The following is a 12916-nucleotide window of genomic DNA, read 5'->3' as shown; positions in this document are numbered from 1 at the left end:
GTTTCTTCCACAGGGGCTGTACCCAACACCTGCACCAGGGCAATGAGTACAAGCCTGAGTCAGGACGTAGGCCATGCAGGCTACAGGGTGGCTGTTACCTGACCTGCTATGTAAAGAGCTATGTATATACACAAACCTATTTCTACATATGCAAAACTGTAAAAATAAGTAAAAACATATTACAGATACAAATTCACTTATATTTTTTGTATTTGCAGAACATAAATATATATATAAAAGTGTATCCAGGAAAAGATTTAATAAGAGGTGAACTTAGTAATTAAAGTTTAACTGAAAACAGAAAGTAACAAGAAGCAAAGGCAAGCTCAGGGACCATGGTTTGCACAGTTCCAACCCCCTAGGGTGCAAAAAAGCCACACACTCCTAGGGCTCGGGGCTGACCAAGAAGTGGCTACCCAACCCCAACCATGCAAAGGAGAGGCCAAGCCTGTGTCTGGCCCAGAGGCTCCCACACATGGCTCCAAGCCAGCCAGTGGCCAGCCTCTATTACTGGGGTAGCCTTTGGTGTTTGTGCTACGTAAAACACAGGCACGCCACCCACAGAAACGGAAAGCCAGGTCTAAATGCCAGAAGGGTGTGTGTGTGGACCATAATTCCCAAGGGACACTGGGCAAAGATCACGTGTACCAGGAGAAGAGAGGGCTGGGCCAGATGGTTAGAGACAGAAAACTCGGGTCGCTATCAGGTGGGGTTTCCCTTTGCCCACAGCTGCCAGTTGAGCTTAAAACCACTTGTACTCACCATTTAGCAATATCAGCTTGTGCTAGCTGTGTTTTCTTATCCTTTGGCCAATGATTTTATGACATGCCTTCAAAACAAGCCTGGCTGACCTGGTAGAAGACAGCAGTGCTCAGTAAAGAGTCCTCATCCATGTTTAGAACCACAGCTCTCAAGGAAAGGACAATGTCAGAGAAAGGCCATTGGCATTCAAAGAACGAAAAGCTTGTTTTAAATTTTAAATTTAAGGCGTTTTTGCATTCTAGAGAATGACACATGGCCACTAATTGGGCTATTAACTCTGGTCTACTAGGTACATTCTTGATGGGGATCTCCAGCCTCTCTGCTTTCCCTCTATAAAACCATCATGACTCATCACTATTTTACCATACGTTTCCCACATTTCCACCAATTACATTCTTTGTTGTAGCTTCCATGCATTTGCCTGATAGAGACATTAAGCTTTGTGGTCTGTAGTTCCCCAAATCACTTTCAAAAAGTGGAATCACATTGTGGTGTCCCACTCTTCCCATATCAAGGGCATTTTGCTTTCTGCTTACATAAGCAGGTAGATGACTAATTTCTTGTTTAGTCTACAACACAGGAGGGGTATGATGTAGAGCTAGCAAATTTTTCTTATGTGCAATTTGTCTTAAGATTTCTTCTGCTTCAGTATGAAACAGATTTTCTGGCTGACTCATTCCCCATCAAGTAAAATCGCAGCCAGGGAATAGCCTGAAGCTGCTCTGTAGTAAACAGCAATGCAAAGGCTTCAGCTGGCTTCTTGAAAGCCTCTCAGATTTTCTGTGTCAACCTCCATGCATTTGAATGGTGAACAGAGAGAGATGGGGGTCATCCTGACCTTGGGACTCATGGAGAAGTGACTAGCCTCCCAGGGTCTGCCTTTCCTCCTGCCTGCTTCAGAGTCAGCTCCCAGCCCTGGGAGTAACAGGATGGCTTCTGCCCTGCTTGATGAGGCAATACATTTGTCACATAGTTCTGTAGACCAGCCAGCGTTGTGCTGGGGCTGAGCAGCACAACACAGTCTGAGCTTCAGTAGCTCTGTTTTATATATAAACCATAGCTCTGTTCTATAAGCATCAGAGGATGTTTATAAAAGGATGAGCCTTACTACACGGCACCATGCTTTTTTAATTTGCTAATTTTAATTTGCTAATTATTTTAATTTGCTAATTATTTTATACACACTGAGCATACTTAAGTCCAAAGCTCAAGCCCAAACTACTCAGTCTCCAGGACCATGCATTCAGTTAATTCTATATCCATATTACATCAGTTCACTATATATATGTATAATGTATATAAGTAACACATAATGAGATATCCTATATAACATACCTGTGATCATAACCATTTATGTACATATACACGTATAGCTTTTCTTTGCATATTTTGATTACTTCCTTACCCTGCTCTTCTGCATTGAGACAATAGCCCAGGTGTCTTCTGAAGATTTTCTTCCACCCTTTATTGTAACCCTTGTGGTGTTGCCCCACTTAGAGCTTTTTCAGAAAAAAAATGAAAAAATGCTGTACATCATTATATTTTCCCCTTTCCCATTATTTCCTCTGCACACCTCTGATACATAGCTATGCTTTCAGACATGCTAAGCATTCATTGCTTTAGTTACCATTAATACTTACTAGGAAGTGAGTGCAGAGAAAGTAAATGCTAAACAAGTAAATATTTAATGAAGAAAAGGCATGGGTTCATAAAAGAAAAAGGCATTTGATGTGATCTGTTTTCTAGGCTGGAAGATATGGAGCCACCCCTACTTGCACACAAAGAGCCAGCAATCCCAGCTTGGGCAGAAACAGGGTTTGTGCTGAAAACGAGAAGTCTTCCCCATTCAGTGGAACTGCTGAAGAGGTATATGGCCCTTTCATGTCTGTGCTCCTTGACCATAAACCACCCAGACTCAGCTAAGCAGCTTTCTGCCTCAAGAAAACGGAGCAGCTAACCTCTGCTTTGCACAGTAAGCAGTGCTGCCCCACTTAATGTTGTCAGTAGATGCTCAATACAGTGGATGTGCAGTGATGATGTGGAAAGTGGATTTCTACATACCACTGAAATAAGAGTGCTCCTTTCAATTCTTCTACTGTCGTGAAAGCCGCAGAAAGCATGACTGAATAATTGGCTGTGATACAAAGAAATGAGGTTTGCAGAAAACAACTTTGCAACCCTGCCCTCAAAGCATTATTACAGTGTTCTGTCTTCCAGAGAAGCAGCAGCCTTTTGCAGGAGCTCTTCAAGGGCTCCTTTTGATGCTGGCACACCATGTAACAAGGTTATCGGATTTGAGCTCCAATACACATTGGAAACACACGCTCTTACATCATGTTGTCTTGCACAACTTACCTTATAAGCTTGCCATTCTCCATGATCTCTGGCCTTGCAGTGCAGCATGCTTCTTCATTTCCCATCTGTGACTGAAGATAAGCAATCATGACTTCTGTAGCCTGGGAAGATGCTTGGTAAGTGCAGCCAGGAGGAAAGCCCATCCTGCCGAAGCACTGTTGCTGGCAGTTTCTACAGAAGATCAGGATCTGATGCTGTAACAGCTCTGCCCTCTGGATCCAGACAGCTTTGCTCTCTGCATTAAAAGGCATGAGAAGTCATGCTGGCCCAATGGATCTGAACGAACCTGGTGAGGGCAGCGTATGCAGAGATGGCACAGTTATGTTTGTGCCCTGCTGTTCTCCTGAATACTGTAATGGAAGAGAGAGGTGCCTGCTAAGGCCCAGCCCCAGGCTCTTTACCTGATTCCCGCTGTCCCTTCCACTGTGTTCAGTGGAAACAAACCATCCATCACCTGGGACAGCCCTCAACGATTCAGATGAGTCTCCTGTGGTAAAAACAACGAAGCAGGCTCCCTTTACAGCACTAAAGCTGTATATGCTGTATGCTCCTTACTGTGTGGTCACAAGAGCTGTCAGAGGGAGAAATGTTACATTTTGAACTGCTTGCAGGATCAGGCCACGCACAGCAACCCTCTAGCTCAATCAGATGTTTTGATGCATCCCTCTGCGGGGCTGGGATGACCCCAGCAGCAGTACACTCTAGCGCTGCTCTTCCCTTCCTGCTGGGAACACGCTCGGTTGTGAATTACCGGCACGCTGCCTCAGCTTCGCCTCCCCTCCTCCGCTGGTGTTCAGTAACAGCCTTGCATTACTTAAGGAACGAGTTGGACGAGCTGTGCGGAGGACCACCGGGTGGCGCCAGAAACCACAATATGGATTATGTTTGGGAAACACCTTGGTGCAATCATGTTTGGGGCAGGGCCTTACCCCAGGTAAGGTGAGAGGCGCTGGGAGTGGAGGTGGAGGGAAAAGGCAGCAGAAGGTAGATGATAGCACGCACCCCGCTTAGGGGGTAGAAGCGCCAGGCGATGCACAGAGCGTGCTGGCTGTTTGGGATGCCCTCCCTCATAGAGCACAGCCCCGGAGCCAGGCTTCTAAGACAAGGACAGAGGAATAACAGTGACCTTGGGGAGGGCTCACCCAGCATCCGCACTGCCGGAGCCTCCAGTGGGGGAACAAGCAAACATGGTCTAGCAAGAATTTAGTCTTACCTCTGGAAGGGCAGGGGAGAGGACACTAACAAAACCCACACAGAAGTGTTTGCGGCTTTAGCAGCTGCTCCGAGCATCGCTGCAGCACGCCCGTCTCCGACTCTGGTACTCCCCCATTCCTGCCCCGTAAGCTGGGGCATGCGTTCGGGTCTTAGGGATCACTATGACAGCGAGGGAGCGGAGGCAGAAAGCCCACCAGAGTTAAATCCAGGCGACCGGCACCACCTCCTGCCTGGGCGGGCAGCGTAGGCCCAGCGCTTAAGGCTGAGGGCGGTGCAAACAAACTACCCCCAAGATGGCGCCCGCCCCGCCCGCCATCTTGTTTGTAGTCCCGACTCCCCCCTCAGCGCCCTGCGCAGGCGTGGTCCCGCGGCGCAGCGCGCAGGCGCGGAGTGCCTGCATGCCGCGGGGCCGGAGCTGCGGTCGCACCTGCCGCACAGGTGAGTCCCGTCGTGTTCGGGGCCCGCACCGCGCTCGCGCCTCCGTTACCGGCCTCTGAGGCGCTCGGCAGCCGCTCGGAGGGGCGGCCCCGCGGGAGGGCCGGGCTCAGCGGCTTGTACCATCTGCTCCTCCGAGCCCTCCGCCCCGGAGCCGTTACTGCTGCTCCGTGAGCCTGGGGCCGCCGGTAAACGGTTACCTGAGAGGGACGGTGCGTGTGTGTGTGTGTGGGGTGTGTGTGTGTGTTCCCCGGGCGGGTCCTGCCGAGGCTGCCGCAGCCCGCGGGGGGCCCCGCTGAGAGGCCGCCGCTGAGGAAGGGCTCTGGAGCTGCTGTTCTGAGGTGCCGGAGGAGAGAACCGCTCCCTCGCGGAGTCCTGTTTAGCTGATCATCCCTCGTCATAGCGGGCTGCGTTGGGGAAAAGGAGAAACGCCTCAAACTGCCCCTGGCTTTATTGCGGATATGGTGTTTTTTTCCGCGTAAATAAGAGACGGGAGCGCTTCGGGCTTTCTGCTTGCTCTCACCTGCAGCTTTTCATTTTAGGATGCAGATCTCGGGATTCTCGGTTATGTTATTTCCCTTGGGCAACGAAAATAAGGTGGTTTTTTTTCCCCCGTCATTCGGTGCAGTGTTGTCTATGTGTGAATGGGAACGAAATAGCTTACAAAAATGGTTTTTATTGACTTGCATCATCACTTTAGGTCAATGTCCGCTTCTTTTTTTAATATTTAATGTAAGTCTTGGGGAGTAATTAACGCATTGTAATAAAGTCAGATGACTTTATCTTAAACCCCATTGCTGTAAAGTCTGGTGTGGAAAACACGGTGTTAGAAGCAGAGCAATGTGGCGCAGCACTGTGCTGGCTTCCTGTGTGTTTCCAGAGAATAGGAAAGGTCAGGAGATTACATCTGGGAAACACACGGGAGCTTTTGTGTTGAACACTGATGAGAAGATGGGGGTTACAGGTGGGGAAGAATCCGCTTCTGCTTCCTGGGTCAGGCACACTCCTGAGTCTCCCATGTTCAGATAAGAGGGCTTGGGTGCTCATTACTTCAGCTTCTGCCTTTCCTCTTCTGCAGAAACAAGAGGACAGCAATCTTCCCAATAGTGGAGCCTGTCAAACTGCGTCTGGCAACAGTGTATCAGTCTATGGTGAAAAGTAAAAAAGGTAAAGTCTTAAAAGTTGATCTTGATGTCAGTGTAAAGCTTTCCTAGCACACTGAACTGGGGAGAGACTCACAAAGAAGCAAGGCGGTTACTAGGATTTATTTGGATTGTTGGACTGGGCTTGTGGAGAGGGCTGAGGATTGGGAACAACTCTTCTAATTTTACTCGTTTGTTTGGGATTTGGAAACTTTGTGTGTGGCACACGAGGCACTGAAACTTGTCTTGAGGGCAGAAACTTGGTGTGGGCTGTGCTTGGCTGGTATTGAAATGTTTTCAAGCGCAGGAGCTGGAAATGTTACAAAATAAAACAATTGCTGGAAGCAGTGTTTTTGGAGGCTGTAATTATATTCCTAGCTACTCATTTTGTATCCAAGGGTAAAAACTAATTGAAATGGACAAACATACTTAGCTTGTGTTTTCCTAATCTCAGATCACCTTCAGAAATGCCCTAATGCTTCTGTTTGCAGCTCATGTTTCACACTGGTCATACATGACATGATCTTTAGTGCTTTTCAATGGAAAGCATAAGTGTAGTGGGGCACTTAGACTTCAGAGGCTTTATTACATACAACATATATTTTGGCTTCTTAAAGATATACTAGGAAATTTTCTGAAAGATGCTTCTAGAGTAGTTTTCTTCAACATTCCTCTATTGCATGATAGGGGAATCAAGGTAGACATTATAGCAAAGTAGTAATGTATAGGTATTTCAGTAAGAAGCTCAAAAAGTTATGGTCATAACATAGTCTAAGCACAAAAATAAAATAATAAGTAGGAGAAAGCAAATCAGCTTTAAAACTTCTGGGAGGTTTTTATGTGTACCAGAGTAGGGATTTTAATTTTTAACTATTTAATTGTCACTCTCACAAATAACAACTCAGCTGGATTGCTTACCACTGTTGCTTCCTGGAAAAAAGGTGTAGCCAACCCCTCAGTGAGTTCTATTTCTGTAGGCAGTGGTGACACCATACCCCTCCATTATCAGGGTTTATCTTGTGCTCATCATCTGTCAGCTGGGTCTTGGATATAAATAAATATGCCTCTGCTGCTTACAGCTCTTAATCCTCGGGTTGGGCAGTTGTGTGGTACTGGTTAAGATTATTTGTGTCTGTAATTATTACAGCCTGGTTAAATCTGCAATAGTTAAAGGAGAGCAGAAGAATGTTTTGCCACTGTTCTCTGTGTAATGTTGAAGACAATGGTCCTGATGTGTGTTTTGATGCATCCCAGTGGTCTCGTTTTCATATGAATGTGGTTTGGGAGGAATAATAAAAATTGGTACTGCTTTTCCCTGGGAATTTTCAGTGGTTTGGCCACATCAGGTCAGTTATTAAGCAAAGCAGTTGTAATTTCATCCTGATACGGGTAAGACTGGGTGACTGTGCCATCAGCTGTGCACATCAGAGCTGATGAGAGATTTTAATAATCTCATTTGGTTCTAGTTCTGTTCCTGTAAATTCTGAATTGTAAATGGGATTTGCTGGAGTTTTAATAGTATGTTCTTATTGATCAGTCACCTTTTTCTATCTGGTCATGCCCCTTAGCTTCTGATGGGACTGATGTAGCACCATTTAATGGAGTAATCAAATCGATGCTGTGGGAAACACGGAAAGGAATAGCTTTGTTTTCATTTGGCTATTGGCCTTACCAGACTTGGATGCGTTTCCTTATTTACAATGGGTTTTAGTTCGCCAAGGGGTGTTCCTTACTTTACATAGTGTAAATACCATAGAGGTTATAAATGTGACGTTTTATTTTAAGGTAACCTTTACTATTCAGTTGTGTATAAACCAGACTCTCTTTGTAATTACCATATGGATTAAAAATGTGAAACTGAGCCTTTTTTTTTTTTTTTCTCCCCCACAAGATCTGGAATTGTGGCTTTTCTCTGTGTGTTCGAACAGAGGATATAGGCAGTCTGCTGCTTCCTTTTCATCTGCATTTTGGTGATGAAGCTGTGTGTAACATCTTAAACTGACCTAATGTCTGGTTGGCATGCAAAAGGGCTGGTCCTGTTCCTGCTGTCTTGTACCGCCCTCAGCATTTGCTGGATGTTTTCCTGAACCAGTTCAGTTTGCTAAATAAGCAGGGCACTTGTCCAGCCCCTCTGTGTCCCGATCTCTACAGAAGATCAGCTTTTGCCAGGTCAGCAAGTTCAGTAAGTTCAAAGAGGGCTGAGGAATACCAGAGATGTAATTGATTTTTGTGGTGTAAGAGCAGCCATAGAATCAGGTGGAACCACCAAGTCCACTGTTATTCCCTGACACTGACCAAAAAGAGACAAGCATAAGGTCAGGGCAAATTATATAAACCCTTGTCTGGGAGCTCTCTTGTCTCTCATCAGCTGTAGGATGTCAAGAGATTAAGTGTTGGTTGCATTTATCTTGTTAATAGTTAATGTGTTTTTCTTCTGTGAACTTGCTGCATTTCCACATCCTGGGGTAGACCTTCCAGAGGATAAAATAATGTCGTAGGTGCTTAGCAATCTCTGCTTGCTTGCTTGCTTTTTCAACTTGACAGCTGCTAGCTTCATTTTGTCTCTTTTTGTATGGTTTGGAAAAGGTGAACAACTGGTCTCTATTTACCTTCTCCGTGCAACTGATGATTGTATAGCCTTCTGTCATAGGTCACTGCAGTAATCTCTGTTTCCAGGCAGAACAACCTCAGTCTCATTGACTGTTCCTCATTATTTATCTTTCCAAACCTTGTTTCCTTTTTAAAAGTATTTCCCCCTTCCATTATGTCCTGTGGCCATGAAGGAACAGAAGCTGCATCCAGGATTTAAGCTGCAGACATTCTATAGCTTTATGTGGTGGTTAAATCACTCATCATTTCCTGACGTTAGGTTTATTTTTTATATGAATAGCTGTGAGCTGATGCTTTTATCAGTGTCATGACTCCAGCAGGAATTTCTGAATGTTAATGATCAGCTTGGAGCACATCACTATGTGAAATGAGGATTATTCAGGCTGCTGCTTTAGTTGCACTGAATTTCATCTGTTATTTCCTGGTTATTCAGCCTCAGGTATTCAGTCAGTCCTTCTGTTTACTATCAAATAGCTCATATTCTCAGGAGACTTTTGCTCCATTCCTTGCCCCTTGTTCCAGGTGGTTCATGAATACAGTGTATAGCAGAGCACAGCAAAAGGCTTCCAGTGCTCTCCCTCCCTGGGAAACGTGACTATTTATGCCTACCGTCTGCTGTGCTTGCAGGTAGTTTAGTCCAGATGAGGGTTTCTCCATTCATCCCTCGGCTGCAGTGCTGCCCATGTTCAGCAGCTTTAATGCCGCCCTGTATTGCGGTTCAGTCCCTACTGTGAACGTGCTGTGTGGACTCCCTGTTCACGGGGAGCTTCTGCCCATCCTCACATCACTGGCTGCTGCTTCCCTTAGCACTCATGCTGCTGTGCAGTGAAGCCTGCCTGGAGACAGATCTGGCTGGAAAGGAACTGGGAAAGCATAAAGTAATGCTGATTTGGTGTTGCTGTACTGATAGTACATACATACAAATGTGTGGATTTAATTAGAATCAGTTCAGTTAGGTAAGTGCATATTACTGCTTGCTGCTGCTGATTGAAATTGTGACCTTACAGACTCAACTGCAGTCTAGACTGAAGGCAGTGTGTCTGTGCACAGCACTTTTTATTTCAAATTGGCATGGGTTTGATGCTTTAGATAGATCAGGATGACCTGGTGTAGGAATTGCAGTTGGGTACTGATTCCATCGATTTTGTGACAGCTTCTTGGACGTTTTCCCTGTACTGAGACAGAAAAACAATCTGACTGTTGATTAATATCTGGAATTCCTTAAGCAAAGACAGTGGCTAAGAAGCTGTTGGTTTTATTTAGTGCATTTATGTAAGTTAATAGGGATCCAGTATTGCTTTTTATCCTAGATATGGACTTCATTCTAATAGGAACAATGGCATCATAAATACTTCAGAACTATGTAACTGGAAATTCACAGATTTTGCTGCTGATGCCCTTGCAGTGCTTAGTAAAAACTAGAATTATTTGTGTATATTTAAGTTTCCTAAATACAGTGGAAGTCTTTAATGAAATACCTGTTTACTAAATAGGCTTTTCAGGTCTGTTCTTGAAAATGCATTTTCAAATTCACCAGTTGTATTGTCAGCCATAGTAAGTTTTCTGCTGAGGGTTTTTTTTTTGGATTGTCTTTGTGTGGAGAACTGAAGTTAGATGCTTCTGTTTTTAGCATCTTCTTTTGGCTGTGGTAGATTCGAAATGTATTGTTTAGCCAGTAAGATCTGTTCTTTTTCAGTTTGTGTAGGTGTTTCTACCTTTGCATAGACGAAAACAAAAGCTTGATTTGCGTAAATATACGGTTATATGACTTAGATTGGTGCATGTCCTCCAGAAAAGGAGGTTTCTGTGCTTTACTTTCCAGATGACAGAAGATGGGGCCTTGGGGGGTGGTTTGTCTGCTTTTCTCTGCTGCCAGTTTGGGTGCTGCCTGGTTTGTCTCTGCCATGGCTGGAGAATTAATACAACAGCAAGCGCACACTCGTCAGCTGATAAAGAGGCATTTTTAATGGTTGTATAGTAATCTGCCTTTGCTGTTTTGCTCATGTAGTTCATTCTGACGTGGCTTTCATCAAGGAAATGGTCCTTGTTACAAACTTTTTTCCTTCAGCTTGAATGAAAAGGTTACCAAATATATTTTGTATGGTCATCGGGAAAGCTGGGGAAGATGGTTTCTCATTTTGCAATGCAGTTGAGCTTTATCCATGGCAGACAGGGAGAAAGGCATAGGGCTTGGTGAAAACCTGCATATGGATTAGCTCAGCCACAGAACAAAATTATACTTTCCTGACATTAAAATGTTGGGAAATGTTTAAAGATGGGAAGCACTCTTTAAAAAAGAAAAAAGAAAAATAAATCGGTAAGAAAGCTCATGTGCCTAGATAGTTTTGGTCACTTTTAACAGGAAATGGTGGAACACCCAGCAGGTTCCATCCATGTTTGGCACATAAATCACATAATTTGCCACATCACCTGGCAGTGAGTGGCCTCCCAGTTCCATCCTCACAAAAGTGAGCACTGTCGTGTTGGTGTGAGATGTCAGTGCATGGGGAGTCTGGGAATACCTTTGAGTTAGGAGCCCAGGTGTGGGACCGCAGGTCTGCTGGTGTGCAGCAAGGACACTGCTTTAAAAGGAACATTTTTCTAGTAGAACACCTACAGAAAGTAAATGCTGTAGCTGCTGTTGGAAGAAACAGAAGGGGGTTGTTTAGAAGATACTCTGTAAAGATGTCTCCTTGGTGAGCCCATGTGGTTCCCTGTGTCATGCTGCGAGCACTGGGTTATGACATCTCCTGGTTTACAACTGCTGCTTTGTCACTTGCTGTGTTGGGTACCATGCTTGTTCCTACTGCTGTATCATACAACTGAGGAGTCAGCACAGAGCAATGTAGGACTGTTAAGTGTCATTTCTCTTTCCTTACATGAAGAAAAGGAACTTTGCAGTACATGGGGTCGTGTTACGAGAGTGTGAAGGTTTAAAAAGTTCTTTTAAAGATTTTAAAAGCTCTTTTGACCACACTGAGCAGAACCACTGCAGCAGCTGGGTGGTACCTAGACGTTTGTTACCTTTTGGTAGCTTAATTTGTGCATTTGTAACTGGTTTTAAATGGTCTTGGAACTCGGGGTGGTTCCTCCCCTTGACTTGGTTATGGGGCTGACTACATGAGGTGAGAGATGAGGCAAGTTCACTGGCATTTGTAATTCCAGGGGATCACAAGGGTTTTTTTAAACTTCTACTAAAACGCCGCAAACATCACGAAGTTGGTGTCCTGCTGCTGATCAAGCTTCAGGAAACACCTAGTGCTTGTGTAATTTCTTTTGCTCACTAAAGCAATCTCTCATCTCTTCAGCAGCATTCCAAATCCTAGAAAATATAAACCATTGGCATTTCTCCTAGTTTCTACACGCAAAAGGGTTATTTATGTGCCTTTGCTGAGCATGATGCTTGCAGTTGGATTTGCTGAGCATGATTCTTGCTGTTGGAGCTAATGGGCTTAGAGCCAGGTTGATTTTGTTGTCCTTTAGCTCATGTTATTAATTGTATTTGAATATATGCTTGTCTGGGTGTGTTGCTCCTGGCAAGAGGATATGATCCCAGACTGCTTTGTGCAAGTAATTGCTGACTAATTTTCCTGTGGACGTGCTGTAACGGAGGGAGCAGCCTCAGACTTGTCATTCTTGCTCAGAGGTGTTACTTGCCTTAGGAATGATTGACTTTACTGCAGCACTCCCTGCACTCAGCCAGAGCTCCAGGTTTCCACCCCAAACCTGTGAGGAAGTCGAGATACCTTTGCTGATGTGATTTCCTTGGGGAGTAGCCTGGTTCTGAACCTCGGCAGTGGCATGCTGCAGAGCAATAGGTGGTGGAGATGCAAAGGTGAACACAATTTTCCCACTCCCCTTCCCCCCCAGTAAATTCTTCCTTTCTGAAATAATCGTAGTTCAGGTAGTGAATAGAAGACCTTTGTATTTGTTTCTAATAATGATGCCCTTACTGGGTAGGGATGCTGCAGCCTTTCTGGCCCCTCTCCAGCCCGAGACATTTATACCAAGACAGTGATAGAGGCTTCTGGCACCTTCTTACCTAATGCATTTTGCTGGTTGGTTTGTTTGTTTTTCCTATTCACGCATGTTGAACATGGATTGACAACCATATTCATTGATGTGTATGCCCATGTTGTCTTTGTGAATTCTTTGCAAATGCATAGGAATGTTGGCAATGATTCCCAAATTTGGGGTAGCCTGCCAGCTGCTGTTACAGAGGGTTATTGGCTTCATAACAACTCCCTTATCCGGGTATTTCAGCAGTCCTTTGAAATCTGGGAAGCAATAGCATCAGTGCCAGGGCTGACTGGGCACTGTGTATAGAAGCTTCGCTACTATAATGAGACCATCAAGCCCTTCTGATAGTGATTCAGTTTACACTGTGAGAAATAGCT

General features: G+C 44.9%; 1 protein-coding gene and 1 long non-coding RNA gene across 5 annotated transcripts in view; one reads left to right on the top strand and one right to left on the bottom strand.

The window, feature by feature from the left end:
* Positions 1-1091: 1091 nt before the first annotated feature.
* Positions 1092-4409, bottom strand: LOC133262409 (uncharacterized). Its single transcript, XR_009741297.1, has 3 exons — positions 4331-4409; positions 3118-3604; positions 1092-1703 (listed from the first exon to the last, which is right to left on the bottom strand). It is a non-coding gene; the product is annotated as an uncharacterized LOC133262409 (long non-coding RNA).
* Positions 4410-5845: 1436 nt separating this feature from the next.
* Positions 5846-12916, top strand: part of NDRG3 (NDRG family member 3) — a 47021-nt gene continuing 39950 nt past the window's right edge. For all 4 annotated transcript variants that reach the window (XM_061441732.1, XM_061441730.1, XM_061441731.1 and 1 more), the window contains exon 1: positions 5846-5934. The gene's annotated coding sequence lies outside the window, so the exon portion shown is untranslated. The remainder of the gene's footprint in view (positions 5935-12916) is intronic.

This window comes from Pezoporus flaviventris, unplaced genomic scaffold (genome assembly GCF_033815535.1).
Source record: "Pezoporus flaviventris isolate CSIRO_AGI_PZ_B2104156 unplaced genomic scaffold, CSIRO_AGI_Pfla_v1 ptg000213l, whole genome shotgun sequence".
NCBI classification, from domain to species: Eukaryota; Metazoa; Chordata; class Aves; order Psittaciformes; family Psittacidae; genus Pezoporus; species Pezoporus flaviventris.
Note: the sequence above shows the minus strand (reverse complement) of the source record. Positions and strands in the feature narration are given on the sequence as shown.